The sequence below is a fragment of the Mizuhopecten yessoensis genome, unplaced genomic scaffold, assembly GCF_002113885.1.
Source record: "Mizuhopecten yessoensis strain PY_sf001 unplaced genomic scaffold, ASM211388v2 scaffold5929, whole genome shotgun sequence".
Taxonomy (NCBI): Eukaryota; Metazoa; Mollusca; class Bivalvia; order Pectinida; family Pectinidae; genus Mizuhopecten; species Mizuhopecten yessoensis.
This window is the reverse complement of record NW_018406294.1, coordinates 50,431-64,009: the sequence shown is the minus strand read 5'-3', so window position 1 is coordinate 64,009 and position 13,579 is coordinate 50,431.

Below are 13,579 nucleotides of genomic sequence, written 5' to 3'. Positions count from 1 at the left end.
CCCATACACTGCTATGCCTCCGCCTATGCAGTTTTATCTACAGTTGTGGGATCGCACAACGTTACACGATGTGCGGTGTGTGAACGATGTGTGCACGAAGTGTGAACGATAAAAAATTGGACGATCATTGCTTGCGCACATTTGTGCGGACGATCGACGAACGTTGTGCGATAACAATCGTGGCTGGTGTAAATTGAGGAATGACTTAACAATATATACGGTTTGGTGTTTAAACATAAACTTGATTGTTGAGTATGTTTCTATATTTTAGCTACATCTAAGCTTATCTTCTGTCTATACTTTCATAAATTTAGAAATGGTGTTTTCGGTGTTTTTTTAAACGACCTTATTCGACACATGTAAAATTACAACACGGTCTCGGCAACACAGGTAAGCATAGCCACGTTGTACCTGGACCGTAGTTTTCCCCCGTCTGGGACACTTACGTAACACGCCAAGGTGTGAAAACCAGGTGAAGGGGAGCTATTAATCAGAACGAATGCAAATAACAAATACTAAACGTCCAGTTGTGTTTTCATAACGGTCATACGGTATCACCACGGAATTAGATTATCATATCCGTGGTATCACATAGCAGCTCCATGTGTCGGGCACAGGCCTGGTAAAATCTCCGGTCTCCCATCAAATTGTTATTTACCTGTTTAGTTTTCTAGCTAGGAGCCAAATCCATTCTTGGCAGTCTAACGGTCGCTGTATACTGTTACACGCATTGTAAAATTGTACGTAATCTTAATTATTGTGATGAGATATTACAGTAAAATATACAGTGTACATTATTGCATACGAGCCTTCCGTTATTTTTTTCATTCCGTAATATTGATCAACAAATTGTACCAAATCGCACACCTGTGCGGAGAGAAGCGCACAACGGGGTGAACGATTGTTAAATTGCCCAGTTGTGCGCACCATATGTGGACGATGTGCGGACGGTTTGTGAACGATGTATATACGGTGTGCGCACGGTATTTTGGTGCGTTGTACGGTCACACAACTGTACTATTTAGGAATGGTGGGTGGAATCTATCAGATAGCAAATCATCAGATGTTTCAGTTACAGAGTTCAGCAATGTTTCAGTAATAGCAATTATATCAAAATTTCAAGTTCAGACATGATAAGATCTATTTTAGGCAACAGACTTTGTACATTATAATGAACCATTGACAGATCACACCTGTTATCAAATGACACAGTACTATAAGATGACATAGAATCGGAGTCGTTCACTGACGAACCGGGGTTCAGTTCAACGTCTCCACAGCGATATAGCAAGTATACCAACCACAAAATGTATAATGATATTATGGAACAAACGAACAAATACAAAAATACGATGTTAAAGTTATTACTTACAAGGGTTGTTTGCTGTTTTTGCTTGAGATTGACAGTTGCATTTATATAGCCTTCACATGTCAAAAATAGGAACATGATTATTGGGAGTGCTCTCTGATTATAAAACCAAAACAAGTTTATTATCAAAAGGAAGAATAGAGCGATCCTCATTTTTGGATGTGGAAAACGAGCTCTGATCCCATGCATACCAGTTCGAATGCGGTGACACAGATAATCAACAGGCATTAAGTTGTACGGTAGAGGTAATAGAAGTAAAACCGCAATTAAGAACTGGCGTGCATGGTGAGTAAATATGGAAAACTGGAATAGGTTGTCCGGATAGTACATGAACATTTGGTATTTGATGCAAACAAGTATTTCATATCCAAATTAGAATTCAAAACTCCCACTGAGGTTAAAAAACACAGATATGATTGAAAACAAAAGTAGATGCTGAAATACATATAGAGTAGTTGAATAGTGAGGGAACCGTGAGGCTATCCTCAGGATTATACAGTAGATACCGGATAACTGATTATAAAGGAAAAAAGCTATTAGCGAATATCACACAATCGAAAATAAAATTCACCAAGTGCACACGTTAAGAGACCAAGATAATATATTAATAATAACTTAATAATGTCATGCCGATCAACAATGATTGCAAGAGTAAGTTTGGTATCATATCGAAAGTGTGAGATTTGATGTTGTCACGCACGCATGCACGCTCATACATACATGAATACACTTGATACTTACATTTGATACAAACATTTATATTTAATACATACTTATAGTACATTTATTACATGTAAAACATTTAATGCATACATTTTATACATATAAACATTTAATAAATAAACACATTCATACATGTACATTTTACATATATACATAAAATGTACATACACATTGCTATATATACAGACATACATATATACATACATACATACACACACACACACACACACACACACACACACACCCACACACACACACACACACACACACACACACATACATGCATACATACACACACCATAGTTATACCGTAATAATTCCAATCAGAGGTGACACATGTCAGTGATGGACCATGAAATCATTGTGTGATGTGGATGAACGTATGTCACATCCATATTGGTTGAAAACAATTGTTCTATAGAGTTGAGTAAAAAAAAAAAATCAAGATGGCGGCCTATGGTCAACAAAGAATAGTGGTCAAGAATAGTCAATTACCTTCATTATCGATGTTTTGAGATGAATTCATGTTCTCAACTTGAAGAAAATCATAACTTGTCAATATGTTGACATATCAAGGTGATTAATAACGGATGATATCCACACAAACATGATCAATCGATTTAATTCTCACACCATTCTTAACTTGCGTCCTTCCGTTCCGGCCACCGGAAGCTTATCCTAATGTCTCCATTGACAATGCCTCACTTTTGGCCTTTAGTTGAGCGTTCGCCCCTGTGAGGAACGCTTTGGGTTCTGTCCCCTGGCCGAAACATACCAGAGTCTGTAAAAATGGTAGTTTCTACTCCTGACATCAGTTTCGCAGCCTCCCAAAACGCATGCATACGCTACACGAATGCATCTTGCACACAGGGGTGGCCGTCCTTAAATTACCATAGCTGTTGATAGGACGTTAAACAAGACAAACCAAACCAAACCAAATCAGGACGGTTAAATGAGGCGGTATATTTATGTCACATGTCTAAGTTTGGATATGGAAGTAGGTTTCGAGCATAATACATGTAATCTTGTTACGTATGAAGCTGAAATCATGGATTAGGGCCTTGCTGTCCTCCTTGTTGTCACGTTGGGCCTCCGGGACCTGTCGGGGGCCGTCCTTAAATTACACCCGAAGAACCAGTAACACCCGAAGAACCAGTAGCACGTGTAGCCCCATTAGGTCATGTAACACCAATCGCGCCAGTATCTCCGATTGCACATGTTGGCCCGGTGGCTCCAGTTTCTCCATTTAGTTCTACGGCTCCATTCACCCCTGTAGGACCAAATATTCCTATATCACCCGCATCTCCTGCTGGTCCGATGGGTCCTATGATAGCTGTACGTCCTCTAGGACCTTCTAAGGTATCGCGGACCACCAGAACATAAAATATTGAAACGAAAGTTAGAAGTAAATAGGTGCAACGTTTGATATATATTATTCACTCTGGTCATATGATTTTTAGTTGAATGGCGCATAGACGGCAACTAGCTTCATTGGACCCGAAACAACATCAAAACAACCTTTCTTTTCAGTAATATCTGCCTAAGCACCAGTCTTCATATGACCCTTTTCTCCGGAAGGTCAATGGAACGAAAAGGCCTGCTGCATCCCACTCTTGTTATCGTTACAGTCAGCTAAAGCTAATACCCCCCCTCCTCATTGTCTGTCGTAGTAAGTGAGGGCACACAAATTGCCCAAATGGAAAATATTTTGATTCTATATGCTTTCTCATTTCCTTCTTGATCTTCCCCTGACAACACATCAATCCGACTTAATGTTTCAGGATTCAGGAAAAGCGCAACGTCTGGTTTAACCGTTGTTAGTATGACTCCGAGTGTTGGAAGCTTGAGAAGAGCAGATTTTGATGGAACGGCAAGTGGTATCGCATTAGGAAATGACGGTAGCGATTGGCCTATACCCGGTGATGGAAGCTGGGGAAATCTAGATACTGATGGGAAGGATGGTGATTCGCATTTGGAAATGATGGTACTTTTTGGCCAATACTCTGTGTTTGAAGCTGGTAAAATCCAGATATTGATAAGAAGGAAGGTGATATCACTTTCGGGGCCGATGGTAGCGTTTGTCCAATGCCCAGTGTTGGAAGCTGGGGAAATTCAGATATCGATGGGAAAGTTGTTGGTATCGCAGTTTTCGGGGGCGACGACAGCGTTTGGCCAAACAGTGACATGTCCTAGATGAAAAAAAGACAACAAAGGACATTGAGATTACTTGATTATTATATATATCTTATTTTGTTGTGGTGACGTGAAGTACAAACAACTATGCATTCAAAACAATACGGTTCTTTTATATTATGCCAATTAATAAAATCGTGAAATCTCTAATACAATATATCAAGATAATATTAATCATAAAGTCTAATCAAGTATATCGATTATAAAATGTTGATTAATATTTTCACCATATTACCCTTTAATTCTATGTTATGTTTCTGTGACCAAGAAAACAGTTGAAGGTCATTGTTTGAACAACGTTACCGTGACCTTGTGTATTATTCCCATTGACCTGAAATAAAGATCAAAATAATATATTTAAACAAAGGACCAGTTTAAAGATGTTCGGCATGTTTCAGTGAGATAGCACTAAAAGGTCGGCATCAGATACGCGCTATCACAAGGAGGCAAAAGCTGCAACATAGCCTGTTTCCAGCACACACTCACGCAAGCACGCATATACAACACAGATAGAGGCACGCCTTTAAATGACCTTAGATGTTAATAGGACGTTAAACAAAATAAAACAAAACCAAAATAGCCAATGACGGGTTTGGTTTGGTTTAATTTTGCTTAATGTCCTATTGTCCTATTAACAGCTAAGGTAATTTAAGGACGTGCCTCCATGTGTATAGTGTATGTGTGCTTGCGTGTGTGTATGCAGGAGACAGGGTATGTTGGCGTGCTTAAAGGTATTCTTTTGGAAACTTAATTAACAATTTCTGTTGCAGTTCGTGACTTACTGAGTATACTACATCTAAATACACCATGTGTGTATGTGTGCTGGAGGCAGGGTATGTTGGTATAATTGCCTCCTTGTAATAGCTCGTTCTTTCAAAATAAATGATTTAGAAAAAAGGGGTTTTGATCTTCAAACTTATTAAAGTTTTGAAAGTGCTGAAAAAAGTTTTTTTATTCTTGTGAATGCCTAGGGACGAAAATATTAAGATAGATTTTCAATTTAAGTTATTTTATTGTCAAAAGACAAATTAATAAGGCAACAGGCATAGCCTATTTAAGCTCTCCCCAATCTGCAATACAGTTGCAAACAGTTGTACAAGCATACATGTAGACACAAGATATTGAACACACACATACACATGTAAACAAGTTGATATTATTCAAATGAAGAATAAATAACGAAAGGGAAACAACTACTTAAACCTGTAGTGTATCAAATATGATTTTTTAAGACTTTAATCTTTCATTTTGGAAACATTCTTTATATATATATATCGATATATGTACACAGTATTAAATAATAAGAAGGAATTGATTTATATTTATAAAAAATCATATCCTCACCTAACAGTTACAGGCCTAAAGCAAGTCCACTGTATCACACAAGGCTATCCTCTAATGATGTTTGGAAATTCAACCCCACCAAGTAGTTTATATTATGGGAAACAAAGGTTAAAGATAAATTAACATAGTGTTGTTACTTGTTTATATATAAACAAGTCCTCCGACAAACATACATTTTGTTTGGAATTAATAATATTAAGAGAACAAAATACTCTTTTCAAAGTTTTCGTTACTCTTTTCAAAGTTTTCGGTTGTCTTTTACAGTTTATGATTTTCGTTTTACCCCATACGTTCATCTGTCTTCATAAGGTTTTTATTACTTTTGCACGAGAATCTTTCTCCAAGAGACAAATTGGTTGCATTCTACACTTTGTACATGTTATCAGATAAATGACATTGCTGAAACCGCAACTTTCTTTTATATGATGAATAGAAGAGATGTTAGAGCTGACAAAAGATGTTGTTGTTTGGATAAATGGACAAGTCGCACAGCGTTTACTGTTGCATTGTTTGGTCGTATTTTATAGGTGGGTTAATTTCAGCAAAAGTATCACTTTTAATTTTACAGAGTATTTGTAGGAATAATTTCTGTTACTCAGGGCTTTAAATAAGATGTAAACTGCCTCCCACTATCTGTAATATCTGTTGTTATAGACGATCTTGGAGTCTTAGGTTTAGCACCTACACCAAAGGTTCCGCCTAATGCTCCGCTAACAGATGGCTTATGGGGTTTCATGATAAATTTACAAAATTAATATAGGTTCCGGCCCAAAGTACCAATGAAAGTTACAAAACAAAACAAAAATACAACATATATCACAAAGAAAAATATCACAAATACGTAAACATGTAAACACGTGTAAACCACATGGAGGTAACCCAGACTTTGGTCACGGCACCATTTGTAGGAGGAGTGACCTCAGTCATCGTATAAGTCAACCCAGGTTCTAGTTTGGAGTTCCACGTGGTTCCTAGCGTACAAATGACCAAGTCCCAAATAAACAAACATGTACACAAGAACACGACGAGGGTCCTTACCTACGTCCACCGCTGGGACACATAATTAACACAGCGGGTCAGCTACTTGGCTTCGCCCGGGACATACACAAACACAAGTACCGTTGTACATTCAAACACCCACCTTATAGAAACAGACCCGTTAAGAGAAGGACAGACAAGATAGAAGAGTTAGATTCAGCTCTCAGAGCTACAGAATGTACTACCTAACTGAAGATGTGCACGTGTATTGCCGTGTTTATACTGAACGGCAGCCAATGACAGCCAAGATAACACGTTGGAGTCGTGAGCCAATCAGCTTAGGTCTAGATTCTGGACAGTAACGGAAATAGGAAGGTAGATAAACAACATGGACGACACCAGTGACAGTAATACATAAATAACAGGCACAAGGTATTTAATACAGCTCTCAATTAATTCACGCCCGCACACATACATACCAGTATAGGTGTATACACACCCTAACAACCTGTACTTCTACACACTCTTTTAGAAAAATAGCCACTTGCTATTTTTACTGCATAAGTATGCAAAAATTTACATAATAGGTTAATGTTTAAACACCGTCTATCATAAATATATAAATATACTACTATTAATCTCATGTGAACATATGCTACGATTTATCTCATGTGAACTTACGTTACGATTAATCTCATTTAAATATGTAGAGTATATGTACAACAAGACCCAAACGTTTCAACATCTAGCGAAATAAAATTATCAAAAATATAGTGTTATCAAAAATAAATGTTCTCTCCCACATCTCGAGAATAAAATCGACATATAATAATAACAACACCAATGATATATCCAAGTACATGTATAGCAGAAGATAATGGCCTATATATATAACAGTACAGTTAAAATTTTTTCCTAATGCCACGCATCATCGATGTAAGCTATCAGCTCACTGTCCTCAATGGGAAGTAACTCTGACCCTGGGGTCACCGACGAACGGATGGGGATGCTAATATAACCTGTTGCAATGTACCTGGTGTTAGGCACCCTCTGCTTTGGGGCTACCAGCCTCACGGCTTCTGCCGCCTCAATTATATGTACATGTCGAACGTGGCGAACAACCTGCTTTTTCCTTATATGAAAAAAAACGCAGCGAGGACACCGCCCCTCTGTACTGCCCTAGCATGTATTTCGGCCCAATGGCGAAGCATGCCCGAGTAGACCTTCATTGTTCTCACCCCACACTCGGGTACATGATATGCCATCCCTCCCTCGACCCAAACGGATCGTGTGTCCTGCTGAATCACAGCTATTTCCTCCTCACTCACAAATAGATCAAAAATATCCATCTGGCTAAAATTAATATGTTTTACTTTGATCAGACTCACATCCTTCTTACTAGTGTAGTAAAATGCAAACAATAAACTTCCAGGCCTAGGCCTTCTTGTTTAACCTTATTAATTATACTTTATTGGATATACATGTAATAATACATGTCATACTATTTATTTCAGACTCTAGGCCTTCTCATCCAACATTATTAGTTGACTGAGTATACTAGTGGCTATTTGTAGCATAGCAAAGAAATAAAATATATACTTTTTACATTTCAGTTTAATTTCCAGAACCACTAACCAAGAACACCACAAAACAAAAGACAAGACAAATACAACAGACGGTATCTGTAAACTACAGGGTAGGGCTGAATTGGACCTTGGGCCGGATTTTTCTTCCAAATCGACTGTACTTAGGTACAACAGGAGGGATAGGAAGGGAAGATACTTCCATCCTGTCAAAGTCACTGTCACGGTCAAGGTCATGGCCAGTGTCAAGGTCAATATCAAGGTCAACGTCATGGTTGGCTTGGAGAGCTACAGACATGTCAGACATGAGCTCATCTTCTGTATTGCCTTCTTCCCTCTAAGCCACAGGAATGGACCCCCCCCCCCCCCCCACACACACACACACATAAGGTTTCAATTGGACTACATGTACCGTTGTAGAACGGCCACTGGATTTAATCTGTATCCATTATGTCAGTGGGGATTTTACACCTACAACTTTGTATGGCCCGCACACCCCTTCCCTAACTTACAAGATATGGAGGGTGAATACCATCTCCAGACAAAATCACCAACCTCATATTTCCGTGGTTTTAACCCCTGATCATAGTGTTTTTTCTGCCTTTCAGCTGAGACTTTCAAATGTTTAGCAACAAAGTCAAAAGTTATACTCATGCTATGTTGGAGCCAGTTAACATACTGGTTGGGGCAAACAGGGTATTGCTCAGGGCAGGGAACTCCGACAACAATGTCCAAAGGGCAAGTTGTTTCCCTTCCCAGCATAACCAAATTAGGGCTACACCCCGTGCTATTCGGAGCAGTGGCTCGATATGCCATAAGGACGTAGGGTAAGTGATCATCCCAATCGTCGTATTCAGCGTTTACAAAAGTCGACAACATTTGAATAAGGGTTCTATTGAACCGTTCCACAAGACCACTATGTGCTGGTCGAAATGCACAAGTATTTTTCTTTTCTACACCTAATTTCTGACATAGAAGGGTAGATAGCTTTCCCTCGAACTCAGCTCCACGGTCCGTCAAAATTTGAAAAGGAACCCCGAATCTACTGATCAACTCAGAACACAGTTTGTCGGCTACAGTTACAGCTGTATGATTAGGTAAGGCATAGGCTTTGACCCATTTGGAAAAGTAGTCGCACACTACCATTATACAAGAATGGCCATTAGCAGTAACAGGTATACTACTTAGTATATCAATATAGATCCTGTCTAGAGGACGGGACACTTGAGCTATGGTGGGATGTAAAGGAGCCTTTCCCATACCAGGACCAGGTTTACGTCGTGCACAAATATCAGATTTCGTACACCATCTCCCAACGTCATCAGACAAGCCAGGCCAATTATACCTTCTCTTTATCTTAGACAGGTATAAAAGGTTTTATCCCTCCCCAAATGTCCTGTCGTCTGACTATCATGGAGCTGATACAGAATCTGTTCTCGTAAACTCACAGGGGCAAGTACTCTGTAAAGGGTATTACCGTCTGACCCAATGTCTTGTACATACAATAACCCATTTCCTAGCAGGGAAATGTTGTCCCACCTTTGGCAGTACATACATGTATATGCTACCCCATTCATCTCGTCCCGTTTTGGCTTTGTAGACCTAACAGCTTTAAGTTGCTTAAACTTAGCTATATAAGGGTCACTGTCCTGCTCTTTTCTAAGTTTTTCTATACCCCATGAATCTAACCAGTTGGTAAATATTTGCCGACTTTCCTCCATAGACATGTAAGCTTCGTCTTCTGAGGAAGAGACAACATTTACATTAGCAGTTATACAGTCAGTGCATGTTTGTCTACCACACTGCTTCTTGGGTCTGCGGGACAGCCCATCAGCATTTCCGTGCTGTCTACCTGGTCGATGTTGAATTTCATAATCGAACATATCAACTACGCTTATCCATCTAGCTAGTAAACCCTCTGGCTCTTTGCAATTTTTCAACCAGGTCAAAGAAGCGTTGTCAGTGCGTATGAGGAGGTGGGTGACCCCAATATAGTGCCTAAAATGCCTTAAGAAGGTGACAACGGCAAGTAGCTCTCTACAAGTTGTGCAGTAACTTTGCTGTGCTGAGGGTTTTGCTGGCGTACCCACCCAGCAAACACATAACGTTGGATCAACGTCGGATATACGTTGGATTTAGGTCGCGACATCGGCGACTTAATTACAACGTTGTATCAACGTCGAAATCACGATGTCAGTTCGACGTCGCAATTAGACGTCGAACCGACGTTGTGTTTTGGTCATAGTTTGTAATAAGTTGTATTTTATCAAGTTTATACATTTTATACACATGATGTGACAAAACGTTGCTCAATAATCGTGATACTGCTGCAAATTGAAATTTCCGAGTGGTGTCGCGTTTTTTTGGACTTTTTCTTTTCTTTTAAAACATTTTGTTTGAATTCATCATCTTGAACAATGATTTGCAGAAATATTTATCAAGATAGCTTCTCATCATGTAATTTCGATAATTCCGAAAAAAAATCATGTTTACTTTCCTTAAAATAGATCAACGCGTGTCGCTTTTTGCCGCTTTTTTAACCAAATTTGACCGCCATTTTACAAACCGTGTGGGGGAGAGAACGAGTCAGTAACTACTGTACATATTTAAAATAATAAAACAAGGTAAGTTGATGCGATGTATGTTTAAATGTATATAGCACTCATGTTCTGTTGTTTTACACGGCTGTTTCAATGAAAACTTAGCGTAAAGTTTCTCGTACAATTCAACCCGATTCGGCATCGCGCCGATTCGTACCATTTTGTGAGAGAAAACAGTTTTTTTCTCTTAAATAAGCCATAAAATCTTTATCCTTTATCTAGAGATACATATTAGTCCAGTCTTTGTAATTTTGACATTTAGTCAGGATCAGTAAGACCCAAACGCAGTTATGTATGTTAATAAACTAGTTTGGAAAAAATAATGAACAATAATACGACCTTGATCCCTAGTTTCTATTAGTGTGAGGATTATTTCTGTCACCTGTTGTTTTGATGAAAACATCAGTGAATGAGTGATTGAAATTTGCACTAACGCCAAGGTAAAAAAAAATTAGGAAAACTGATTTTGGGCTAGTGAAAATGTCCACATTTTTAATGATTTATATATATATATAGTGATGGACTAGAATGATTTTTGATACTTAACATGGGAATATAGTATTTCAGGCTAGTGCTTGAAAATCTGAATTTCGAAAGACTGAAAAATCTTTAAAATCCTGTAAAAATGGACGGATACTGCTCGCCAACAGTATATAAATGTTACACTGACAATATTTTTTTCGGATACAGTAGGGCACTAACTGCGTGTGTCAAAGTTAAAAACTGCTCTTAATTTATAAATCACTTATGTTACAATTAATTGTTCATTCCTATCTAACAGTTATCCATGATACAATAAACATATTTCAGTTTTATGAAAATGGCAGAACGCAGCAATTCATATTTGAAGCGGTGGCGAAAATGTCAAGCTAAAGCAACAGCATTTGCATTAAGAAGCAGCAGTAGTGTGGATGATTATGCAGCAGACGACGTAAAGGAGATGCATGTAAGCACAAATACAGAAGACGACGTAGAGGAGATGCATGTAAGCACAAATACAGAATTAGATCATGACAATAATGATTCTTCAGTTAGTGTTCATGATTCAGAATCCAACCAGGAATCTGATTTTGGATTTACAGAAGAAATACTGTCATCGGATGCAGACCTAAGTGAAGAAAATAACAGCACTGACGAAGAAAAAGAAAAGAGTGTTCATGAAAAATTGGCTTTGTGGGTAACCAAAAATAAATGTACGGTCTCGTGCACTAATGAAATTCTTAAAATATTCCGAGGTGTAGGACAACAACTTCCACAAGATGCAAGAACCCTACTTCAAACACCCAGGAATGTTGTGGCTGAAGATAAATGTGGTGGGAAGTACATAGACTGCAGAATGCAATTACCAGGATTTTGACCCGAAACTCAAACTGTGTTGAACAGGACATTGATTTAAAAGTAAACATAGATGGCATACTACTGTTCAAGACATCAGGAACAAAATTTTGGCCTATTCTCTATAGCTTTAATGATTTCACCCCGTTTGTAGTTGCATTCTGTTATGAAAATTTAAAACCTAGGTCTCTTCCTGAATTTCTGGATGATTTTTTACATGAAATCCATGTCCTCAAAGAAAATGGAATAGAGCACAGTGACAAGACTTTTGTGTTGAAAATTAAGGCATTTATCTGTGATGCTCCTGATAGGTCGTTCTTGAAATGTGTCAAAGGTCATACAGGATACTATTGTTGTGAACGGTGCACTATTAAGGGATACTATAAACATCACCGCATTTTGTTTAACTCACTGGAACGCTTACCTGCAAGAAGTGATGATGCATTTAAGACAAACCAATACACTGACCATCAAACTGGTGTCACTCCACTGGTCAACATCGGTATCAAGTGTTTACAAGGTTTCAGTTTAGACTATATGCACATGGTGTGTCTTGGTGTTGTCAAGCGTATCCTTTGGTTCTTAAAACAAGGGCCAAAGGAATGTAAACTTTCTCAAAGACAATGGAGTGAAATTTCGGACAACCTATGTTTACTGTCTGGTCAATTGCCTTCTGAATTTGCAAGGTAACCCAGGACTCTTAGAGAATTAGAGAGATGGAAAGCTACAGAATTCAGACAATTTTTACTTTACACTGGGCCGATTGCTCTTAAAAAAGTTGTATCAAATAAGCTCTATAACCATTTCATGTCACTTAATGTGGGTGTTTCCATCTTACTTGAAGCTAATGATAACAAACGGACAGCTTATTTAGATTATGCTGAAGAGTTGTTGAAATATTTTGTTGTGCCATTTACGGGGAGAAATTTATTGTATACAACATTCATAATCTTAAGCACTTAAGTGATGATGCGCGCCATTTTCGGTGTTCCCTGAATGATGTTTCCGCTTTTCCTTTTGAAAACCACTTGCAGTCAATTCAACGTTGTGTTAGGAATGCAAAGAATCCAATTTTGCAGGTTGAAAAAAGACTCAAGGAAAAGGAGCTGTCTGGTTCTGACAACTGTGAGTCGAAAACAAACTTGATATAAATTTCTGCAAACAAACGAAACGGATGTTTTCTGTTATCAAATGAAACATTTGCATTTGTGAGGGAAAAGAGAAAAAAAATACGGATAAATCAGACTGAAAACTTTTTCCGGAACCCTTGTGACTTAAAACTGGTTAATGTAGTGTTTGTTAGAGAAATGTGTGGCATGTCAAGGAGACTGGTGGAAAGAAGTGAGCTATACCGAAAAGTTGTGTGCCTGCCATATTCTGATGGATTTGTGCTTCTCCCAATGTTGCATGGCATGGAAAAATAATGATAAAAGGTAAATCGATTTGTTCAAAAT